The sequence below is a fragment of the Pelophylax lessonae genome (assembly GCF_965119305.1).
Source record: "Pelophylax lessonae genome assembly, chromosome: 4".
Lineage (NCBI taxonomy): Eukaryota > Metazoa > Chordata > Amphibia > Anura > Ranidae > Pelophylax > Pelophylax lessonae.
The window spans coordinates 271,389,935-271,415,838 of NC_138771.1; the positions used below are offsets into that span (position 1 = coordinate 271,389,935).

At 44.0% G+C, this 25,904-nt stretch overlaps 1 protein-coding gene across 1 annotated transcript in view; it reads left to right on the forward strand.

Annotated features, from left to right (window-relative positions):
* Window positions 1-1,927: 1,927 nt before the first annotated feature.
* The window catches only part of XPOT (exportin for tRNA), a 153,321-nt gene continuing 129,344 nt past the window's right edge, over window positions 1,928-25,904 (forward strand). Inside the window, exon 1 of the mRNA XM_082253111.1 lies at window positions 1,928-1,974. The gene's annotated coding sequence lies outside the window, so the exon portion shown is untranslated. The remainder of the gene's footprint in view (window positions 1,975-25,904) is intronic.

A 25,904-nucleotide genomic window follows, 5' to 3' on the forward strand; every position in this document is an offset into this window, starting at 1 on the left:
ACTTGTAAAGGTAAACAGGGCAATGATCATCAGTGCCCTGATTACCATGCAGCCCCAACAGTGCCCATCAGTGATACCACTCTTTTCCCATCAGTGACACCAGTCTGTGGCCATCAGTCCCACCTATCATTGCCCATAAGTGCCACCTATCAGTGCCCATAAGTTATGCCAATCAGTGCTGCCTTTCAGTGCTGCACCTCAGCGACACCAATCAGTGCCAATCAGCAGGGCTGCTGATAGGGAGGGGACCACCAGTCCTCATATAGGGGGCCTGGGCACACAAGGGGGCCCCAACAGCATGGGGAATCGGTGCAGTGGGGCAATTACAGAAGGAAGCCCTGTGTGGCGCTCTGCAGCATTTGAAAGACAGTTTCTCCCCCTAATGCCAGGACATCATTCCTGTAATTGCTTCTTCGACACCGATCACCTTCCCTGTTCTGCCTGCTTCTGATTCCCCCCCCTCCCCGTGTGCCCCCTTTTTGACTGTGATGCCCCCTCCCCTCTCTGTTATGCATGTGTCCACTAATAATGATTTTAGTGTATTTTAGCCTTGGAGGCAGAACAGCTATGAAGACCTCCCAGGACTGGAAGACAGGCTGACCGGAGCCGGAGAACGAGGACAGGCGGGATGTGCAAGCAGCCAGGGGCCACTTTATCTCACAGCAGACAGATCCTCTGGAAGAAGCAGGGAAGCTCCATGACCTCCTGTACTCACCCAGCTATGAGAAATGGTCCTGCCCAATGCTGGCATCCTGCTGGAATGGAAGATAGCGTACCAAGCCCAAGCATCACACACACCTTCCCACAGACAGAGACTGCAGACTTGGACAGGGTTGGGGTCTCTCTCACCAGCCTCTCTCTCTCTCACCCCCCATCTATCTCCCCTCTCTCACCTCGCTCCCCCCCTATCATCCCCTCTCTTGCTCACCCCCTCTATCTCATCTCTCACCCTGTCTTTTTCTCACCCACCTCTGTATCTAACCCACTCTCTCTCTCACCCCACCTCTCTCTTTCTCACCCCTTTTCTCACCCTCTCTTCCCCCTCATTCTCTCTCACCCCCCCTCTCTCTCACCCCTTTCTTTCTACCCCCCCCCGCTCTCTCTCTCTCTCCCCTCTGCCTCTCCCTGATTTATGTATCCTAAACTCGACCCTGTGCTCTGCCATACAGACTCCTGCACTATATACACAATACTGTACATTTTATACTTCTCAAGTGTTCATTGTCTCAACAGTTGCTGGTTGCTATGCAGTCCCTGACTATTTTTAAGAAGTTCTTATTTAAGGTAGGCTCAGACAAAGCAATCAAAGCATATTTTATTTAAGGAAGCCTTGGTTTCGTTTAACCACGCCCCTTAATCCCACTGTTGAGACTTTGGCCACATCCACATTTTGCCACACCACGTTAAGCGCGACGCAAGTCATTCCTCGCCTCAAGTGTCCCTCATTCGGAAGTTCAAAATTTGGGAGGTATGTACACGTAGGAGAGAAATGCCGGAATTGGTCTAGGGTCGAAGTAACTAAATGCACTTGTTTTATGCTGTGATAATAAAAATTTATTGCAAATAAATATTAAAACAAAATACTTGATTCTTCTGTAACCTGCCATTTTTTTGTAAGTTGGTGACAGATCCCCTCTAAAACAAAGCGCTGCTCTACAATCTCCAACCTGCGCATTACCTCAATTCCGTCACTAGATGGCGCGCAGATGCCTTTTACGCCCCGTCATCTCATGCAATACTCCAGCAATCGCACGATCCGCGCGCCCGTCTTTGCGTCATGACGACACGCCCCGGAGCGCGCTGCCAGGCAGAACGTGTTATTGGAGTATTCGGCTTGTCTGGCCCGCCGCTGCGTGCTGAGCCATTGACGCTGCGACGTGCTACGCGGTGCTGCAGACTTCACATAGAATACGTCGGTGTGGCGGAACGGTGGGTGGGAGGAGCCGCCGCATGGAGCAGTGACTGGAGGGGAAGGTGAGGAAGCCGGGGGACATGGGGGTTCGGTATCTGTTTGCCATGCTTTTAGGTGAGGGCGGCTGTGTAAGTCGGCACATGGGCATGGCCTGCGGTCAGTGTGCTGGAGTCATCCTGTGCAGACGGGGGAGAGGCTCCATGTGTCATGTACGGGGAGACTTCACACGTGTCCTCCGGGGGGGGGAGGGGAGGGGAGGGAGGCTAGGTCTATGGCAGGCATTGCATCATGTGATCACCGGACACCACTGTGTTTATCACTCAGGTGTCATTCCATAGGTGTAATACCGGGAGCACTACACCGGCACATTGTACAAGGCCACTCCTCTTATTCTGGATATTGTGTACTTGTGGCCACCTGGCAGGATTGTTTGATCAGTAAAGTGTTTTACTCACAGTATGGTTACATTTATTTTTTTATCAATGTTTATCTTACTCAAAGTGATTCTAAAGGCTCTTTCAGCTGCTTTGTGTAATGGTATTGCACAGAACGGACCCGATTTCCCCCCCCAAAATCTTCTGGGGTTTCCTCTTTTATTATCTGAGTACCCCTTCAGCAAGCCATATGTTATAGGGGCATCTGTGCAGACTGGGCTGTGTGCGTCCACAGACACACACAGCACGGCTCAGCCTCACTCCCTCCTTACAGGACTTGACTGACAACCTGTGGCTCCCACTGCTCTGAGTCTCCTGTGGGACCAGGGAAAGAACGGTGCTGTGAGCTGGACAGCACTGAAAGTGGTATTAACCTCTTCCCACCTATGCTATAGCTGAAAGACGGCTACAGCGAGGGCCCATGTGCGGGCGGCGCGCTCTGTGATCAGAGAATCCATGAGACTCAGCTAATCACAGATCGGAGTAAGGGGCCAATACCGGTGTAACATTAGAATTCCATACCTCATTAGATTTCCATACCCTCGTCACTTCCTGTCCGAAAAAGCTGAGCAGCGTAACAGTGCGCATGCTCAGAGCCCCGAAAACACCATTGAACAGCTGTGAAGTTGAGGAGTGCGCATGCTCGGAGGGAATGAAATAATCACGGTATTGTGTGTAATGTTATACTTGCGGCGGTTACATAAAAACAGTTCGGCAGCAACATCAATCATCTCCTCTGCTATCCCTGTCACCTCCCTGATATCGGCTAGTAAATATAAAAGCGGCGGCGGGTGTATGAATTTGAAATGACGGAGATCTCGGCTCCGTGATGCGCTTTTATATTTATTAGCCGAGAGCAGGGAAGTGAGAGGGGAAGGAGCGGAGATGATTTATGTTGCAAAGGAGCTGTTTTAATGTAATCGCGGCAAGTGTAAGTACCGTGAGAAATCCATACCCTCCGTAGGTGCACCGGAAGTGACGAGGGTATGGTTTTCTCACGGGTATGGTTTTTTCACGGAACACCGGCCCGTTACCACTTGATTAGCTGTCAGTTAATAGCTGATCACGTGATGTAAACAGAAGCTGGTAATCATTTTTTTTCTTGTGCTGACCTCCTGGGGAGAGGAAAAAACCCAGATTACCAGCTTGTGTAAATGGGACATTGGTCCCACACATGGACACACCTTGCTGCTAAGCAGTGCCACCTGTTAGTGCCCTTCAGTGCCACCTACCATTGCAGCCTCATCAATGCACGTTAGTGAAGAAGAAGGAATACCTGTTTGCAAAATTTTATAACCACTTTTGTGTTTTTGTTTTTTTATTCTTTTTAAATATATATTTTTTTATTTAGCAAAAAATTAAAAACCCCAGTAGTGATTAAATACCACTAAAAGAAAGCTCTATTTGTGTGAAAGAAATTATAAAAATTTAAACTTGGGTACGGTGTAGCATGACTGCGCAATTGTCATTCAAAGTGTGACAGCGCTGAAAGCTGAGAATTGGCCTTGGCAGGAAGGGGGTTTAAGTGCCCAGGAGGCAAGTGGTTGTAAAGGCTGAAGGTTTTTTTTAACCTTCATGCATGAAGGTAAAAAACCTTAGTGTGCAGCTCCCCCCGCATAATACCTAAATCTGATCTCGATCCAGCAATGTGCACGAGACTCAGAGCTCTCCCTTCTGATTGGCCTCTGGCTCCCGCTGCTGTCAATCACAGCCAGTGGGGCAGGGCTGTGCCCCGCTCTGTCTTATGGACGCAGAGAGACAGCTTGGGAGCGAGCGCACACGTGTGCCCTTACAGTAAGCAGCTTGCTATGGGGGCAAGGGGGAGGGGCCCAGAGCGCCGGGAGGATCAGGGCTGCTCTGTGCAAAACCACTGCACAGAGCAGGTAAGTATGACGTTTTTCATTTTTTTTAAATAAAAATATTTCCTTCTTTTTAAAGTGGTAGTAAAGTCTGCGTTGCGAAAAATGTTTAACAAGCAGGGTATGTATGAAGCCTATTGGACTCTTCTGTAATAAATGCTTCCTTCTGCCTGTCAGCTGTGATGTACACTGAGCTGTGCAGGTCAGTGAACATTTACAGCCCAATCTGTGATGCCCATGGGCATGTGCGGGAGTGACGTCATCGGGGGGCACAGTGCTGGAGGGTTTGGCTTGACTGGTAAGTGTGCCATAATATGCTGTGCATACTAGTACATTATGGCATAACCCACCTGGGGGACCCCATAAAGAAGAAACTACAGCGGACTTACTACTTTAAGGGTTCAGCTTTAAAAAAAAATAAACATTTTATCCTTACCTGCTCTGTGCAGTGGTTTTGGACAGAGGAGCCCTGATCCTCCTCGGGTGCCCTGCTGAAACTCCTGGCATTTCCCCCTTTGCCAGTGCCCCCAATAGTAAGGCATTTGCTATTGGGGCACTGTGCATGATCGCTCCGGAGGCCCACTCTGTGTGACCATAAGACACGTAGCTGCAGCTCAGCCCCGTCCCCTGCTCTCTCCCTATTAACTCATTGGCTGTGATTGATGGAGAGGGATTCCTAGGACAGCCTCGGCTCTCAAACACATCATCGAGATGGGATTCAGTTGAGTATTGGGGGGGGGGGGGGCATAGAATGCATGAAGATAAAAACCTTCAGCCTTTACAACCTCCTGAAGCATGAGAGGCGACAGGTAAGTGTTAAGGGGCAGAGGGTGCTAGGACAGGTAGGTGGACTTTTTTTTTTACCTTTTTGGTTTGTAAACCCTTCCATAAACCCAGTGAAGTGACTGGCCTCAGGTGATACAGAGGTATAACAAATCATCCTAAATAAGTTGCACCTGTTTATCTGCAGCCGCTTGTTCTTTACATCCTCGTAAAAAACACAGTTAAAAAGGAATTTTCAGCCTTGCAAAGCAGGGGGTGGGGATCTGCAGTTACACATTGTACACAAGCTTTGAGATCTGATTGGTGGGAAGGGTCACACCCCCTTGCACACAGGAACAGAGCTGAGGCTGTCAATCAGCTGGAGATTCCACCCGTCACCTTTTTAGCTCTTGGTGTCGGGAGAACTTGTCAGAAGTGACTCGTGCTGATAGCAGAGGAGTCAAGCAACAGAGAGAAACGGCACTTCGTGCTTTGGGCAGAGGCAAGCACACACTCTAGAAATACATGTTGTGTTTTTTTTTCTTTTTTTAGATTTCATTATTGTTATAGGCAATGTATTAAGGTAAAAAAAAAAAAAAAAAAAAAAAATATATATATATATATATATATATATATATATATATATATATATATATATATATATATATATATATATATATATATATATATATATATATATATATATAGGTTTCGACCAAATTTGAAGTTGAACTCCAGGAATAATCTGCATTCTAACGTTTTATTGGTCCAACTTGGCTTAAAGGATGTATATCTCATACCTGATGGGCTGCTGGATCGGTGCTACTACATTGATCACTGCGATCTTCTGGATTGTGCAGGGCTTCCCCGTAGGGTGTGGCTTGCTCAGCTCTGCTGCCATTCACAGAACACCTTGTTTTTTTTGTTTTTTTTCTTCTTCAATGAACACAAGATGTTCTTTGACTGTACAAGGTGGTGATTGTGACATCGCTGCCCTGCCTCTGCATCTCATCCAATTGGAGAACTGCTTTTATTCATTGAGAAAAGTACTTGAGCCTCGGTTACTTGAACTGGAGCAGCAGTGTGTAATAACCAGTTAGCATATATCTTCAGCTTGTTCAGGAAATGTACCTTTTCACAAAAAATGAAAAGGTGTACTGACTCCACATATCCTGGGAAGGCACTGAAATGGCTGTGGTGTCTTGTGCTGCCAGTGTAGAAGTCTGTACACTGCAGTACAAAGTCTGGGAGTGTTGGCTGTACTTCTCTTCCCGGTCACAGGACTGCATTTAGTTTAGTGCTGCTGTGACCCACAATCAGCCCACTGTCAGCTGGCATCACAAAGCTGCTCTAGAAAGATCCAAACAATAAAGTTGGGATCCATCCTGATGCCTGATCGGTAGCTTTTTTCTTTCCTTTGCAGTGACATGTTCCCAGCCTCCAGCTCATAGAACTCTCTCTCTGTAGCTGGTAGCTATGGATGGTAGTAGCTTGATGTCACAGCTATAGGGAATTTAGCAGCCCTCTGCAGTACACAGACCTGCTCTACACTTGTTGCAACCCCAAAGAAAGACTTTAAAGAAAAAAAAAATATTCGGGAAGCAATTTTATTAGAAAATGTAAGCAGAGAGTTTAGGTAAAGGGGAAGCGTCATTTAACAGATGAGTTATTGGGTAGCCTTTTATTCTACTTAAACTGCAATCCTCCAAGTTGTAAGGCTGCTCAGTGAACCTTTTGCACCTGTTGTTTGTATGTTGTTTTTACTTGAAATAATAAAAAGATTAAAAAAAAAAAAAAAAAAAAACTGTAATCCACCTTCCTTTTAGTTATTCAGCTTTGTTGTTATAACTCATTAACCCCCCAGACTCCTCAAACTGCAGCATTTACCCTTCTGCTGCCAGAGCTGTTTTTGTGTTCTAAAATCATTTTGGGTTTGAAAAATTTGTAAAAATACCCAAATGGTATATATTTCCTGAAAGCAGAGACTCAAATGGAGAATAAAATAGTGGTAATATTAAAATTTTCTGTTGCACGATATTAGCAGAGTAGTTTAGCACGCACGGTGTTTTAGTTAAAAAAAAAAAATAAATAATAATTATATATATATATATATAATATATATTACACCAGCGTTACTTTTGGCGTACATAAATATATATTAACCACGTTTTTTTTATAAAATCTGACATCGCTGGATCCCTGGACAAGTGAATGTCCTTATGTTAAAAGTCAGCAGCTACAGTATTTGTAGCTGCTGGCTTTTAATTTTTTTAGGGGAATACTGGAGCTCCTCTTTAAGGTCCTACTGCAAAAATAAAAAATAGCAGCATTACCACGTAAAAATGTTTGGAAGAAAATAAATGCAGCCCAGAACTGGTAAACTGCAGTACAATACATTTTGTTCTTGGGTTTAGATCCTTTAAGGCACACTAAAGTGGCTTCTCCACCAATATTGTGTGCCATTTTGTATGTCTTAAGGCAGGCATGTCCAAAGTCCGGCCTGCTTTAATGCGGCCCCACACGTAATTTGGAAAAATACATTGGCATCATTCTTATTATTGCTGCCATCAATCATCATCAGTGGGTTCATATAGCGCTTATGTGTGGTTAACCCTCGTGTGACTGATTAGGGAGCTAGCATGCTCCGAATTGAGATGAATACATTGTAAAATGTCAGTTGGTCTAAATTAGTTCTAAATCTATTTGGACACAACATGTATACTTGGTGTTATGTTCCTGTTCATATTTTTTTAACTTAACCGGTTGCCGACCGCCGCATGACTATATACTGCGGCGGTCAGCCCCGGCCAGGCAGAGTGACGTATCGGTACGTCACTTGCCTGTCACTTCCTTGTGAGCCAATAGCGGGCGAGCGCGCACCCGCTGCGGCTCGTTCACAGGGAAGTTAGTGCGTGTGACCGGCGGACCCGATGTCCGCTGGTCACTCGCCGATCGTCGGTACAGAGGGAGAAAGTCAGGCGGCTGATGTAAACAAGCCGCCTGTCATTCTCCCCTGTGTAGAAACAGTGATCAGATGGTTCTACTATGTAGGACCGTTGATCACTGTTCCTACACTAGTAGCCACAGCCAATCACAGTAGAAAGCACGCCCCTAGGGACACACTTAACCCCTCCCTCCCCAATAAAGTTAACCCCTTCCCTGCCAGTGTCATTTTGCAGTAACAGTGCATATGTATAGCACTGATTACGGTAGAAATGTCACTGGTAACCCCAAAAGTGTCAAATGTCAGTCAAGGATCCGATCTGTCCGCTGCAATGTCGCAGTACCTCAGAAAAAAAACACAAAAGATGACAGAAATCTTTCCGTTAGTTAGTAAACACAATAACTTTTTTGCGCAAACCAATCAATATGCTTTTTGCGTTTTTTTTTTTTTTTTTTTTTTAACCAAACATATATGTAGCAGAAAAAAAATTGGCCGAAAATGTTAAATTTTGATTTTTACATTTTTTTGGGGGGGGGGATTTCATATAAAAAAATGTGAAAAATATTGTTATTTTTGCAAAATTTACGCTTTTTTTTTTGTTTATAGCGCAAAAAGTAAAAATCGCACAGGTGATCAAATACCACCAAAAGAAAGCTCTGTTTGTGGGGAAAAAAGGACATCAAATTCGTTTAGGTACAGCATTGCACGACCGCGCAATTGTCCGTTAAAGTCACGCAGTAAAAAATCGCAAAAAACCCCCTGGTCGGAATGGGGGTAAAATCTTCCGGGGCTTAAGTGGTTAAAGGTAGACAGACATCCTTTATTACCAATATGTAATGTACTTTACAATGTTCCTGACCTATATTTCAGCTTCCTGGATTTTTTTTTCATCTGGCCTTCAGATATGAAAGGCAGAGCGATTTTAACACCTGTTTTAGATTTGTCTTCCATGTGACAAAATGAAAAGTATGCCGTTTGCAATAAACTTTGCATAAAATAGTTAATTTGCATTTAATTTTAATGGCCCAAAGAATGTCAGGCAAAATGGTCGGCCCTCACGCATGTTCACTTCATCAAATCTGGCCCTCTTTGAAAAAAGTTTGGACACCCCTATCTTAAGGGAAAACTTTTTTTTATTTAGAGAAACATGCAGCTGAACATGTGTGGCTTTGCGGTAATTTCCACACAATATATGATTTGAGCTTTTATTTCTCGCATGCGATATGTAGAAAATAAAGAGTCAAGTCACTGAAATATTGCATGCAATGTTTTAGTGAATTGAGCCCCTAATTTTATATGGTATGGTTACTGGGCCTTCTGTCTCTGACTTAGTAGAACTATGGGCAAAGTAAAAATTACATGTAAGAAAGTATATGCATGTGTGTTAATACAGTATCTCACAAAAATGAGTACACCCCTCACATTTTTGTAAATATTTTATTGTATCTTTTTCATGTGACAACACTGAAGAAATGAAACTTTGCTACAATGTAAAGTAGTGAGTGTACAGCTTGTATAACAGTGTAAATTTGCTGTCCCCTCAGAATAACTCAACACACAGCCATTAATATCTAAACCGCTGGCAACAAAACTTAGTATACCCCAAATTGGGCCCAATAAGCAATTTTCCCTCCCCAATGTCATGTGACTCGTTAGTGTTACAAGGTCTCAGGTGTGAATAGGAACCAGGTGTATTAAATTTGGTTTTATTGCGCTCACTCTCTCATACTAGTCACTGGAAGTTAAACATGGCACCTCATGGCAAAGAACTGAGGATCTGAAAAAAAAGATTTGTTCTACATAAAGATGGCCTTGGCTATAGGAAGATTGGCAAGACCCTGAAACTGAGCTGCAGCATGGTGGCCAAGACCATACAGTGGTTTAACAGAACAGGTTCCATTCTGAACAGGCTTCGCCATGGTCGACCAAAGGAGTTGAGTGCACATGCTCAGCGTCATATCCAGAGGTTGTCTTTGGGAAATAGAGGTATGAGTGCTGTGTCAGCATTGCTGCAGCGGTTGAAGGGGTGGGGGGTCAGCCTGGTACTGCTCAGACCATACGTTGCGCACTGCATCAAATTGGTCTGCATGGCTGTCGTCCCAAAAGGAACAGTTTTCTGAAGAAAAGCAGACCAAGGACATGGATTACTGGAACTATGTCCTGTGGTCTGTTGAGACCAAGATAAACGTATTTGGTTCAGATGGTGTCAAGCGTGTCGCAGCAACCAGGTGAGGAGTACAAAGACGTGTGTGTGTCTTGCCTACAGTCAAGCATGTTGGTGGGATGGTGTTACAGCCCCAAGCAATGGTCTGGGGCTGCATGAGTGCTGCTGGCACTGGGGAGTTACAGTTCATTGAGGGAACCATGAATGCCAACATGTACTGTGACATGAATAAAATATGGGTATAGTTGCGCTAAAAAACTTAAAAGGTAAGCGATTGAACGCACAATAAAATAATTAACAAAGCAGCTACACTCAAATCATACACTGAGCATATGTATATAACAAAAAAGAAATAAAATATGTAGCGCTAAAACATTATGAACAAAGTCCATAAATAAAGTCCATTTCCACCAGTGATATTGCACGGCACCAATTTGCAGTAAAGTGAAAGGAATCCACCACCAAAAGGAGTGTTCAAAACACGCTTACCAGATAGTTATGTGCATTGGGCCTTGAACTATCATAGAACTGCAACACACTCGGTGACGAATTGGACCGGACCTCTTCACAAAGATGAATCCCAGAATTGATACCTTGACAGTATACCTTAAGGGAGCCACTCAAAAGAAGGAAATAAAACCCCTCATAGTGCAGTAATTTCCATAAACTTTATTGGATGTAAAGCAAAGATATATAGCACTCACATTTGAGAAGGGTATAGTGTGCGAATCACACGCCGACCTGCGTGGTTCCAAATCGGTTAGCAAGGTAGCAGCCAATGTCCTCTATTGCATGTAGGCGTCCAGCAAGGGCGGCCCGACGCGGCGTTTCGTCACATATGACTGACGTCTTCAGGGGCGTGGCCCCACTGCTGAAGTACACCTATTTATGTCCATAAAGGCGATCCAATTGGCTGGCTACAACCCGGAAGCGGAAATCACCATCATGTGTCCCGCGACCCGGAAGTCTAATTGACTAGCTACAACCCGGAAGCGGAAATCGTCATCATACGTTCCGCGACCCGGAAGTCTAACTAGAAACAGGAAGTGGAAGTCGCTGTCATACGTCCCGTGACCCGGAAGGTAAATAGAGCTCTGTATACAGGAAGGGAGTCACAATTCAATGTGTTCCGCCCTCCCAGAGAAAAATATGTCACCAAGAGTTTAAAAAGGCCGAAACTGATGATGACAAATAGATAATAAAAATTATTATGCACAATACAATCTAATCTGACCCCAAAATCAACTCCTAGAGGCAGATTATTTGTCGCAATATAAAATAAAATAAAACGCAATATATGACAATGGCGCCACCTTGTGTTCAGATTTGGAACCTACAAGTACTACATATCGATTAAAACAACGCTAAAAACCACTAAAATCATACCCAATACATTAATAACAATACACATATATCAATTTAAAACAGCTTCATACAACCCAAATATGAAAAATATAAATAGGGTGAATGGGCCATCAAGAATTTGCTATAAAAGCGTTAATATCCCACTCGATGTTCAGTCCGTATGGCGTGTAGGATTTTAATCGATAAATCCAGGCTGTCTCCAGTTGGGACACCCCACGAGTAAGATTGCTCCCCCCTCCAGTTAGGAGTAAATTTATCGATCCCCAAGAATAGTGTGCCCGTAGGGTCCCTATTGTGACACTCGTCATAGTGACGGGACACACTATGCTTGGGGAAACCGCTTAAGATATTAGTGATATGCTCATTAAGGCGTACCCTCAACATCCTCGTGGTGCGACCCACGTACTCCATCCCGCATGGGCACCTAATAAGGTATACCACATATCTCGTGGTGCAAGTGATGAATGGTTTTATTTTATGTGTGAGTTGGGTCACGCCAGTCACAAACATTTCACTTTTCTTTCGGCCCGCAGTATTGTATTTGCAGACTCTACAGGACCTGCATGGGAAAAATCCACACATATTTTGAAAAAAGGAAACCCGTTTGGGGGGGTTCCGAATATTCGGCGCCACCTGCAATCTCAATGGGGGGACACCCCTAAAGATCACAGGTGGCTTGTCGGGCAGAACGGGGCCCAAAACACTATCAGTTTTAAGGACATGCCAATGCTTCCGCAACATATTTTTTACTGAAAAATGTTGGGTAGAATAGGTAGAGAAAAAAGCGTGCTGGTAGGTATCATCCTTGGTTCTTACCCTAGGTACCAGTAGATCATCCCTATTCCGTGCACTTGCACGTGCCAGAGCCACATCCAATTCTGCCTCTCCATACCCCTTCTCCAGGAATTTGGATCTCAAAGAGGATGCTTCTTTAAGGAAGTCCTCATATCTGGAGCAGTTTCGTCTCAACCTCAAGAACTGACTGACAGGAACGGATCTCAGCCAAGATGGATGATGACAGCTGGAAATATCAATAAATCCGTTCCTGTCAGTAGTCTTGAAGTGGGTCGAGGTGATTATTTGCCCTTCTACCACCTTAATGTTAAGATCTAAGAAATGGATTTCCTCCCTACTCCATTCAAAGGTGAGTATGATGCCTTTATTGTTAACATTTAGGTTGGCCATGAATGACTCCAGGGATGCTTGATCACCGTCCCAAAGGAGGAGGATGTCATTGATGTACCTGCGCCAAAGCACTAGCTCCCGCCCAGGTACATCACGAACGACATCCTCCTCCCATTTGGCCATAAATAGATTGGCCATACTTGGCGCATATTTAGCGCCCATAGCCACTTCTCGACTTTGACGATAATAATACTGTGACATACTGAAGCAGAGCATGATCCCCTCCCTTCAGAGACTGGGACGCAGGGCAGTATTCCAATATAACGACCCCAAACACACACCTGCAAGACAACCACTGCCTTGCTAAGAAAGCTGAGGGTAAAGGTAATGGACTGGCCAAGCATGTCCCCAGACCTAAACCCTATTGAGCATCTGTGGGGCATCCTCAAACGGAATTTGGAGGAGCGCAAGGTCTCTTATATCCACTAGCTCTGTGATGTCGTCTTGTAGGAGTTGGAGAGGACTCCATTGGCAACCTGTGAAGCTCTGGTGAACTCCATGCCCAAGAGGGTTAAGGCAGTGCTGGAAAACAATGGTGGCCACAGAAAATATTGACACTTTGGGCCCAATTTGGACGTTTTCACTTTGGTTGCCAGCGGTTTAGACATTAATGGCTGTGTTCTGTTATTTTGAGGGGACAGCAAATTTACACTGTTTACAAGCTGTACACTCTACATTGTAGCAAAGTGTAATTTCTTCAATGTTCACATGAAAAGGTATAATATATTTACAAAAAAGTGAGGGTTGTACTTGTTTTTGAGAATACAGTACTGTATAGAGCTGAAGCTAAGGGTTATTTTTTATAATTAGTTGGCCGATTGTTTCGATTAATCTGATAACCCTAAAGTGTGGTGTATAGTTTTAATATGTAAAGTTAAAAGAAAAAAAAAAAAAAGGCAATTTATTCCTAAATATCTCTATGCCGTGGTAAATATAAACAACCAGCTATATGGCTAGGGAACAAAATCTCTAATCCACTCTGAGAATAACAGACAGAAGAGATATACCGTATATACTATTAGAGGTTGAATCTGGTAAATATCATCACTCTGAGATCAAATTTTTTATTTAAAGAAAAAAAAAAGACTGTTTTGCTGATTTTCAGACAGAACTGTAATGTATTATGTATGATAGACTCCCTTGTCATAGGCAGGGTCAAATCGACATTCGTTTCCGACCACAGTGACAGGAAAATGCAAAGGAGCAGAATAGAAAATTTCTTGGTCAAAGGAATTGTCAGACCGTGTATGTGGTTTTCGTTCAGAAATTACATTTCATTTTAAAACTGAATGTTAAAAGCGAGTGAAGTTTTCAAACGACATTTTTTCATTCAGCGAATGTACAAAGATTTTTGGTATGGATATTCTCGTCGGAAAATCGATGTGTATGGCCAGCATAAGGCTCAGTTTACACCTATGCAGTGCTTTTGCTGTGTGCGTTTTAACATTAAATTTTACTGCAATTTACGTTCATTTTTTATGCTGTTTTTTGGCCAATTTTTTGGGCAGATTAAAAAAAAATGCAAGTTGCAGCAAAAACACACTACATGCTTTTCTGCATCTTTTCTATTGAAGTCTCTTGAACCAGAAAAGCAAAAAAAAAAAAAGTTATGCATTGAAAAAAGTCTTTGACCCTTTTCAAATACGCAACGGCTGAAAAAAGCATAGATGGTAACGTGTCCCGTAGGAAACCACGTTAAATGAACTGTAGTGCGTTTCTGCAAAAACACTTTCTTGCAGAAAGTATTTAAAGGTGATTGTTTAAAAAAAATACAGGTGCATCTCATAAAATTAGAATATCATTGAAAAGGTAATTTATTTCAGTAATTTCAAAAAGTGAACCACCTACATTTTTATATAGATGTGTTGCATGTCAATTTTGATGATTATGGCTTACAGCTAGTGAAAACCCAAAATTTAGTATCTCAGAAAATTAAAATATTGCATAAAACCAATAAATAAAATTTTATTACAGAAATGTTGGCTTACTGAAAAGTATATCCAGGTACAGTATAGTATGCACTCCATACTTGGTCAGGGCTCCTTTTGCATGAAGTTTTGCACCAATGTAGCCTGGCATGGAGGCAACCAGCGTGTGGCACTGCTGAGGTGTTAAGGAAGCCCAGGTTTTATGATTGTGGCTTTCAGCTCATCTGCATTGTTGGTTGTCACTCATCTTCCTCTTGACAATACCGCACAGATTCTCTATGGGGTTTAGGTCAGGCGAGTTTGCTGCCCAATCAAGCACAGTGAAACCATGATCATTAAACCAGGTATTGGTACTTTTGGCAGTGTGGACAGGTGCCAAGTCTTGCTGAAAAATAAAACCACTCAATAAACCTGGTCAGCAGAGAGAATTATGAAGTGCTCAAGAATTTCCTGGTAGAGGGCTGTGCTGACTTTGGACTTGATAAAACACAGTGGACCAACACCAGCGGATGACATGGCTCCCCAAATCATCAGACTGTGGAAACTTCACACTGGACCTCATGTAACTTGAATTCTGTGCCTCTCCACTCTTCCTCCAGACTCTGGGACCTTGATTTCCAAAATGAAATGCAACATTTTCCACAGTTCTGTAAGCCACAATCCTCAAAATTAGGCAAGAAATGCTTGAAATATATCACTCTGTGTGTGACGCATCTACTGGTATATAAAATGAGTGTCAGCTTTTGAAATGAATTACTGAAATTAACTTTTTTTGATATTTTAATTTTATGAGATGCACTTGTGTATATACAAGCTCCACAGATATTTTAGTAGGTCTAGTTTAACCAACTCCTTCCCAAGCCTATTTTGACACTTCGCTCCTACGTGTAAGAATCTACTTTTCTCTTTCATTAATTGATGGGCACAGCTCCTGATCTTAACCATTGGTTTATACTGCAACCTACTGGAGTAGGACACTGGCAGAAGAAAAATGGCTGGCTACGCGTATGGGCCAGGAGGTATACTACCACAACCCCCCCCCCCCCCCCTCTGCTATAAGTACTCAGTTTTTTTTTTTTTTTCTCCCTAGTCGGGAGTAAGGACCTAGTTCCTTGCTGGGATCTCTTGTCCTGGCAATTTTTTTCTTTTTTGATAGAAATATTTCTCCTGTTTTTTTCCTGTGAGATCTACAATCTACTGCCAGACTGGGCGAAGAGCTGGATAATATAGATGTAGTGGTCACCCCAGTCTGGCCAGCTCTGTGCTAGTTCGGCCACAACATAGCCCAGCCTTACGGGGGGCTGGTCTGCGAGGTTCTGTTTGCACAGTTCCATACGAGGTCCCTGTAAAGGGAGATTCTGGCCAAATGGGACAAGACTTCGCAGTCTCTGGACAATCTGGCTGAGCCAGGGAACCAAGGCGTCCCTGATATGGTGGCTTCGTGCTTCAGCTGGGCAAATCCTTCCTCCCCTTGTATTGGGTGGTGGTCACCACAGATGCCAGCCTGTTTAGCTGGGGAGGCGTGGTCAGCAAAATTTCAGCTCAGGGGCTCTGGACACTGGAAGAGTGCAGACTACCAATCAATGTCTTGGCACTCCGAGCAATCAGAATTGGACCTTTTTGGACTGAATGTCTTCAGGTATGTCCAGTGCGCATTCAATCGGGCAATGCCACGGTCATGGCTTATGTCAATCACCAGTGGGGCACAAGTAGTGTCCTGGCGGCTCTGGAGGTAGCCGGCATTCTAAGGTGGGCAGAAAAGTTCGTTCCAGCCCTCTCCACCGTACACATTCCTGGGGTGGAAAACTGGCAGGCGGATTACCTCAGTCGGCAGGCGATGGACCAAGGGGAGTGGTCTCTTCATCTGGAGGTGTTTCATCAGTTCATCGCATGTGGAAATCGTACATTGTGTGGTTCATCCTCGCTCTTTCTCGGGGGCTCGGATCTTGATCTTCCTTCAACAGGGGGTTGAGCAGAAACTGGCCTTGAGTACTATGTGTACAGTTGTCCGTCTTAGAGGCCTTCTTTCAACAGCCCTTGGCCACATACTCTGTGGTGAGTACTTTTTCTTCAGGGAGTTGTGCATTTGACCCCTCCTGTGCGGTCTCCATTGCGACCTTGGGACCTCAATTTAATGCTCTGTCCTCCAGAAGCGTCTTTTTGAGAATCTTCAGAAGATTCCCCTGCTTACTGTCCCAGAAGGTGGCTTTCTTGGTGACTATCACCTCTGCACGCAGGGTGTCTGGAATTGGCGGCATTTTCCTGTCCACCTTACTTGGTGGTTCACAGAGAAGGGGGTTCTTCGTCCCTGCCAAAGGTTGTCTCTATCATTTGAATGAAGACATTGTGTTGCTTTCCTTGTGTCCCAGGCCACAACATCTGAAGGAAATTGCCTTGGATGTGGTCGGGCAATTTAGGATGTACCTGGCAGCTACAGAGTCTTTCAGGAAGTCAGACTCCCTATTTGTGCTCAAGGATGGGCCACGGAAGGTTCTTCCTTTCCCTGTCAAGGTGCACTCTACTCAGGCGCTCAGTGCCTCTGGGCCTTCTGTCATCAGGTGTCGGTAGCGCAGGTTTGCAAGGCAGCCACTTAGTCGTCTGTGCACACTTCTACAAAGTTTTATAAAGTGTTGGCATCTGCGGATGGTTCCTTTTGGCCGCAAGGTTTTGCAGGCTGCTGTTTAGAGGACCTGCTCCTCTTTGAGGGTGTATTGTGTGTGTGTGTGTGTGTGTGTGTGTGTGGTTTTTTTTTTTTTTTTTTTTTTTTCAGCTGGGCTCCAGTTGTTTTTGGTTGCGCTCCTGTTGGCTAAGGTTTAGCCTGGGGAATTTCTTTTTCACTGTTCCCACCCCTCATGTCTGACACTGCTTTTGGACGTCCCAGTGGTTAAGATCAGGAGCTGTGTCCGTCAATGAACGAAAGAAAATGGAAATTTTGACTTGCTGTAAAATCAGTTTCTCTGATCATTGATGGACACAGCACCCACTACTCTGTGGAGTTGTAATTCTTCTGACACTGCTTGTAACAAAACTTAGTACCTATAGCAGAGAGAGGGAGTATACCCCTGGGATTGCCCATAGGCATAGCCAGATTTATTTTTTTTTTTCTCGCTAATGTTCTACTCCTGTAGGGGGCAGTATAACTCAATGGTTAAGATGATCAGGAGCTGTGTCTGTCAATTAACATCGGAGAAATGGATTTTACCGTAAGTCAAAAATCCCCCCCCCCCCTTTTTTTTTTTTGCTAGGAAATTACTTGGAACCCCAAACATTTTTATTATATAGCAGTTTTTCAAACGCAATTTAAAAAATAAAACATTTGTGAATTTAAAAAAACAAAACAGTAAAGTTAGCCCAATTTTTTTTTTTTTTTTTTTTTTAAAGATGTTACACCGAGTAAATATATACCCAACATGTCATGCTCTAAAACTGCATCCGCCTGTGGAATGGTGGCAAACTACAGTGCTTAAAACTCTCCTTAGGCGATGCTTTACCCACTTAAAGCAGAGTTCCAGCCGTTTTCGTGTTTATTAAAAGTCAGCAGCTACAAAAAGTGTAGCTGCTGACTTTTATTAAACACACTCACCTGTCCCACGGTCCAGCAATGCGGCCGGGAGGAGCCTCGGTTCTCTCCGTCTTCTCCCCGTGCCGCTGGCATCTCTGGTGCGGGCACCTGGCTTTGACAGCTTGCGGCTTTACAGCCGGGTGCGCACTGCGCATGCTGAATGGGCAGGCAATCTATTTGGGACCTCTGTGTCCCAGAAGATTGCAGAGCGGGAGGGGCAGAGGAGAACTTCTGCCCGAGCGGAAGTGGGAGCGCGGGTACCTGTCAAAACTAGGTACCCACTTCACCCCCCGCCCTCAAAAAATGACATGCCAAATGTGGCATGTCAGGGGGTCAGGACCACTTAAAGCGGAAGCTCCACCTTTGAGTGGAACTCCGCTTGAAGGGCCAGACTTATCCCTGACACTTGTATACAAAGTAAAATCAGTATTTTTTGCTAGAAAACTACTTAGAACCCCCCCAAACGTGATATATTTTTTGTTTTTTAGCAGAGACCCTAGAGAATAAAATGGAGATTGTTGCAGTACTTTGTCACACCGTATTTGCGCAGCGGTCTATTACTAACCCAATTTTTTTATTTTATTTTTTTTTTTCGGAAAAAATACATTTTAATTTAAAAAAAAAAAAAATAAATAAAAAAGTAAAGTTAGCCTTATTTCTTTCTATAATGTGAAAGATAATGTTACATTGAGTAAATAGATACCCAACATGTCATGCTTCAAAGTTGTTCACGACAAACATTGGTACTTGCAAATCTCTATAGGTTAAAAATTTCTTTGGGTTATCAGTTTAGAGTTAGAGGTCTAAGGCTAGAAATATTGCTTTCGCTCTAACGATCGCAGCGATAACTGATGTGTGGTTTGAACATTGTTTACATATGTGGGCGCGACTTGCGTATGTGTTTACTTCTGCACGTAAGCTCGGAGGGACAGGCCGCTTTTACATTATTTTTTTTTTTTTTTCTTTTTACACTGTGCCTTTTTTAAAAAAAATGTTTTTGGATTACTTTTCTTTCTATTACATGGAATGTAAACATCCCTTGTAATAGAAATAAGCAGGACAAGTCCTCTTTAATGTGAGATTTGGAGTCAAAAAGACCTCGGATCTCACATCTACACTTAAAAGCAAAAAAAAAAGATCTTTTTTTTTTTTTTCAGCATGGAGAAAACATGGGCCCATTAGGGCTGTTGGGAGGAAGCGACGTATGACGTCGCTCCAGTCCTGCAAGGCCGTAGTCGAGTGGGGGACCATCTTGCCCTCACTCGACTTCTTGGACAGCACCTGAGGGGACTGGATCGTTTTCCCCGCTACTGACGGCTCCGGTAAGTGGCGGGAGGGGGCACCTCTACCGCCGCCCATAAGTGATTCCGCTGCGAATCCACCGCTAGGACCACGTTTATGTGAAAGAGGACCGCCCACCCTGTAAGAAAATACCAGGGTTATGACAGCCATCTGCTGCCATAACACTGGTATTTAACGTCAAAGTACTGACATAAAACAGCGATGGACAGTCCGGAAGTAGTTAAACGCCTTTGCAGATTACAAGTTTAGAGTTTCACAGGAGGTCTGGTGCTATATTTATTGCTCTCGCTCTGACGCTTGCGACAATACCTCACATGTGGTGCGATCACCATTTTCATATGCATGCAGGAGTTATGTATGCGTTCACATGTGCACGTAAGCATGGTGGGACAGGGGAGCTTTCGATTTTTTTTTTTTTTTTTTTCTTTACGTTCAAAAGGGATGAACAACATCCCTTGTGACAGAATGGATCGTGATAGGTCTTCTTTATGGAGAGATTTGCAGTCTTAGACCCCAAATCTCTCCTCTGGCCGCTGGTGGCCAGGTAAACAAAGGAGCTCAACCGGAAGCAACAAATTACTCGTTGCTCTCGGTTTCCAGGGTTACAAAGAGAGGGGAAAGACATTGGTTCCCCCCCTCTCGCTGTACAGGACAGACATTGCTGCGAGCCGCATCGCTCCTGGCCTTCATGATGGGACTGGAGAGGGGAGGGGTTTAACAAAGGGGTTTAGTTCATTGGCCAGAATGTTAATGTAAATTAAGTGCTAAAGGTGCCTAGAGTTTGAGCATTTATGGGCGTTTTTCAGCGTTCAGCATTTTTTGTGTTTAGAAGACAGTCTCTTGAATGCAATTTTAGGGCATTCAGACAACAGCCCATAAACTCACCTGCTAAACATATAAAATCATCCATGTGTGCATGGACATATAGGATAACGTCGAGGGGAGTTTAAGGGCTGTTAAAACGCCCAATCTCACAAAAACACGAGTTTAACAGCAGCAGTGTGCATGAGTCCTAAATGTAGTTGTATTCTCTGATGTTTGTTGACCTTGCAATGATGGGTTCTCATGTTGTGGCTGCAGTTTAGTGTCATGGCTGATCGATTCCCCTATGTCCATACAGGTCCCTCTCAAAAAATTAGCATATTTTCTGTAATGTACTGATAAACATTAGACTTTCATATATTTTAGATTCATTACACACAACTGAAGTAGTGCAAGCCTTTTATTTTAATATTGATGATTTTGGCATACAGCTCATGAAATCCCAAAATTCCTATCTCAAAAAATTAGCATATCATGAAAAGGTTCTCTAAACAAGCTATTAACCTAATCATCTGAATCAACTCTAAACACCTGCAAAAGATTCCTGAGGCTTTTAAAAACTCCCAGCCTGGTTCATTACTCAAAACCGCAATCATGGGTAAGACTGCCGACCTGACTGCTGTCCAGAAGGCCATCATTGACACCCTCTTGAAAGAGTTTTTGGTGCCTCAGGTCAAAGGAAATGGGACTTTAAGGGCTCAGTAAAATAGTATGTTTATTAAACATATATTGGTTTGCTGTATGCAAAAATTATAATACAAACACAATAACACAATAGGTGCCAATGGGCTATAGACCCATGTGAAGAAGTGAAGATGGAACGAAGGGTGACAAAGTGAAAATGGTGACTTTTTGAAACTGTCTTTTTGGGCACAGAAGTGTGAGCTTGTTGAGAGAGAGTGTCTTGTCGAACTTCCGACGCGTTTCGGCATATTAGTATATTGCCTTTATCAAGGAAGCGGGGAGAGTTCACCATATCTGGAAAATATATAGTGAATATATATTAAAATATATGGTATAACACTATTTGAAAAAATAGTGAATAATAAGGTAAGCACATACATGTGACTAAGCGGTCAGGTCCCAGGCTTTGGTATTCCCATTGCTTTTCCCAAACTATTCACACAGGATTTATAGAGGAATGGCTGTCTGTAAAGATATGATTGAGGCAGTGATGATATTGCCAACTTGGTATGAGTACAAGAGGAGATATATATTGAGCAGACTTACATGGCGTAAAGATCACTAGATGTGTGTGAGGAGGGAGAGAGTCCTTCTCAATGGCCTAAAAGTATAACATATAGGATCAAGATAATTGGTTTGAAAATGTATTTATTTTATTTAGAGAGCACTGTGGTAATTGGTGCTAATCACTTACAGTTAAGGTCTTGATTGTGATCCAATTGTTAATAAGGAGGCCTGTGGAGAGTGTGTTCTTGCTTTACATTAAGCCTGCGTGATGGAACAGATTGTAGTTTGTGTTGGTACAGGTATAATGATTTTAATATTGGTATGAAGACATGTTAGGAACTTACATTGAGGGGAGTTCCAGATTCAAAACAGCAGGGGGAGCCCTGGTCATGGATCCTGGTGATTCCCTGGTGAAAGAGTTTGTGCTGGTCAGCCTTGAAAGAAGGCATTTTGGGCACTTGTGAGGAAAGTACATCCAACAATGCAAAATAAAGCATTGATTGGATGATGAACTTACAGTTAGTAGGGCTGGGTTGGTGTAGTCTGAATCCAAATGCAGCGTATCCTGGGGCGTCCGCACCGTCCCTCAGCTGGAGGGAAGTGGCGCCCTGTTGTAAATCCCCGGCTATTTATGCTCCTCGGCGCATGCGCACTGGCGCGGCCGTGCGTCATGACGCCGATCCCGGGATTGGGTCAGCGTGAGGGGGTGATGCGCGCGCTGGTGGAGTTGCGCGCGCGCACATCTCAGGACTGATCCGGCCCAGGGCCGGCGTGAGGTCATGATGCGCGCGCCGATGGACTGCGCGCGCACCTTACCTGTGACGTTGTGGGCATAGTTCAAGATGTTCCGTAGCCGCCGACACAGAGATGAGACATGGATCTAAGTCTGCTTAATATATATCTCCTCTTGTACTCATACCAAGTTGGCAATATCACTGCCTCAATCATATCTTTACAGACAGCCATTCCTCTATAAATCCTGTGTGAATAGTTTGGGAAAAGCAATGGGAATACCAAAGCCTGGGACCTGACCACTTAGTCACATGTATGTGCTTACCTTATTATTCACTATTTTTTCAAATAGTGTTATACCATATATTTTAATATATATTTTCCAGATATGGTGAACTCTCCCCGCTTCCTTGATAAAGGCAATATATTAATATGCCGAAACGCGTCGGAAGTTCGACAAGACACTCTATCTCAACAAGCTCACACTTCTGAGCCCAAAAAGACAGTTTCAAAAAGTCACCATTTTCACTTTGTCACCCTTCGTTCCATCTTCACTTCTTCACATGGGTCTATAGCCCATTGGCACCTATTGTGTTATTCTGTTTGTATTATAATTTTTGCATACAGCAAACCAATATATGTTTAATAAACATACTATTTTACTGAGCCCTTAAAGTCCCATTTCCTTTGACCTGAGGCACCAAAAACTCTTTCAAAATGTTTTCCCGGGACGTTGGCCACACCTACTAATCAGGTATCGGGGATCGAACTCCTTTTCTCTCATTATTGACACCCTCAAGCAAGAGGGTAAGACACAGAAAGAAATTTCTGAACGAATAGGCTGTTCCCAGAGTGCTGTATCAAGGCACCTCAGTGGGAAGTCTGTGGGAAGGAAAATGTGTGGCAGAAAACGCTGCACAACGAGAAGAGGTGACCGGACCCTGAGGAAGATTGTGGAGAAGGACCGATTCCAGACCTTGGGGGACCTGCGGAAGCAGTGGACTGAGTCTGGAGTAGAAACATCTAGAGCCACTGTGTACAGGCGTGTGCAGGAAATTGGCTACAGATGCCGCATTCCCCAGGTCAAGCCACTTTTGAACCAGAAACAGCAGCAGAAGCGCCTGACCTGGGCTACAGAGAAGCAGCACTGGACTGTTGCTCAGTGGTCCAAAGTACTTTTTTCGAATGAAAGCAAATTTTGCATGTCATTCGGCAATCAAGGTGCCAGAGTCTGGAGGAAGACTGGGGAGAGGGAAATGCCAAAATGTCCAGTGTCAAGTTCCCACAGACAGTGATGGTCTGGGGTGCCATGTCAGCTGCTGGTGTTGGTCCACTGTGTTTTATCAAGGGCAGGGTCAATGCAGCTAGCTATCAGGAGATTTTGGAGCACTTCATGCTTCCATCTGCTGAAAAGCTTTATGGAGATGATGATTTCATTTTTCAGCACGACCTGGCACCTGCTCACAGTGCCAAAACCACTGGTAAATGGTTTACTGACCATGGTATTACTGTGCTCAATTGGCCTGCCAACTCTCCTGACCTGAACCCCATAGAGCATCTGTGGGATGTTGTGAAGAGAAAGTTGAGACGCAAGACCCAACATCATGGATGAGCTCAAGGCCGCTATCGAAGCATCCTGGGCCTCCATAACACCTCAGCAGTGCCACAGGCTGATTGCCTCCATGCCACGCCGCATTGAAGCAGTCATTTCTGCAAAAGGATTCCCGACCAAGTATTGAGTGCATAACTGAACATAATTTTTTGAAGGTTGACTTTTTGTATTAAAAACACTTTTCTTTTATTGGTCGGATGAAATAGGCTAATTTTTTTGAGATAGGAATTTTGGGTTTTCATGAGCTGTATGCCAAAATCATCAATATTAAAACAATAAAAGGCTTGCACTACTTCAGTTGTGTGTAATGAATCTAAAATATATGAAAGTCTGTTTATCAGTACATTACAGAAAATAATGAACTTTATCACAATATGCTAATTTTTTTAGAGGGACCTGTATATTCACATAGCTTGTCCCATTTTGCTCAATGGGCAAGACAACTTCCTGATCCAGGTCACATGACATCGAATGCATGCATTTCCATCTGCTGTGTTGCATCACAGTGGAAGTGCTAACTTAATGAAAAAAAGTCCTCCCACTACACCAGTAAGCTCTCTGTATGTTTGTGAATGCTCTGTCTCTGATCTTATTACTGTGATGCTCTCACCAGAGAACTCAAAAGTAAACTGCGGACACAAGAATGTGAAGATTCAGATACGAAGATTTACAGTGCATTGTATTCATGTAATATCGAAGTAAGCCTAAAACCGCTCCCACCCACCTTCTAACTCTTTTTCTAACTATCATGTTAAAGGAAGATGCTTCTATTTACCTATCTTCAGAGTGCTCCGGTCCAGTCATGTGATCTCCCCAGTGGCTGGCTTCGAGAGAGGAGAGAGCACCAACAACAAATTGAATGTCTGAGAGGAAACGTTGCCAATAGCCTTACTATGGGACTTCCATGGGTCAGCTGTACCTCTTCTGCCCTGAAACTGCCACTAGGAGCCAATTATGTGACTGGATCGGAGCACCCAGAGAGTAGTTGAGTAAGCATTTTCCTTCTACAGGGTGGTTAGAAAAAGAGTTAAGAAAGGTGGGAGTCGTTTTTAAGCTTAGAAATTGGACTTTTACTTTTTTTTTTTTTTTTTTGTCAACAGCCTGGGCAGAAAAGCCTGTCTCCTGCCAGCATGTGACCGAGTGGGGCCCTTGCTCCCTGCATTGAAATGGTGATCTCTCTGCATCATTGAAGGCCTTTTGCTTTGATGCTCCTGGAATATATTTTGCTGATTTAAAGAGGAGTGTGAGTCGTGCTGCACTTTAAGTAGTCCTGCAGTATTCTGGGACCTGCGTGTGTCCCAGAAGGTGGGGGGGGCAAACATTATCTTAGATCACCGTGTCGATCTGACCTGGAAGTGGGAGCGGGTACCTTTTTAAAAACTAGGTACCGCCCCCAACCACAAAAAAAAGTGCAAACAAGTGGAGCTTCCCCTTTTGGGTAGAGCTCCGTTTGAAACTTTGTTTTCGTATTTAAAGCGGAGTTCCGGGCACAAAAACAATATTTTTTTTTTTTTTGTGCCCCTCCGCTAGGTAGACCTCACCTGAAAAGGAATTGGATAGTTAATTTTTTTTTTTTGTTTACTTACCTGGTAAATGAAGATCGAAGATACTCACCTCAGAGTACTTCCTCCCTCGGAGCCGCGGCTCACCCCGTCACTTCCTGTCTCGCTATGATTCCTGGGAGCTGAACGTCATAGCTCCCAGGAATCAATGCGACGGCACCGGCCCCGCTCGTCATTTACGGGCGATGCCGCATTCCCCTGCTAAACAGCTTCTGGGCATGCCCAGAAGCTGTGGAGGAATGTAGCGCCGCACCGGAAGTGACGAGAGGGGCCGGTGCAGGCGCATTCTGGGAGAAGAAGACGCGGAAGAAGACACAGAAGAGGACCGCGCCGGCTTCAGCTGCCCACAAGAGAGATGGAAACGCTGTGGAAGAAATTTTATAAGTATGTATTTCTTCTAAAAGGTAAGTGCGAACCGGGACAGATCAGAGGCTAGCCATTGTGGAATGTGCTAGCCCTGACTGTCCCGGGGGTATGTTTTTAGTAAAAAATCACTTCTGTGCCCCGGAACTCCGCTTTAACAGTTTAGCTAAGACTTTTTTTTTTTTTTTTTTTTCTTGTGTGAATT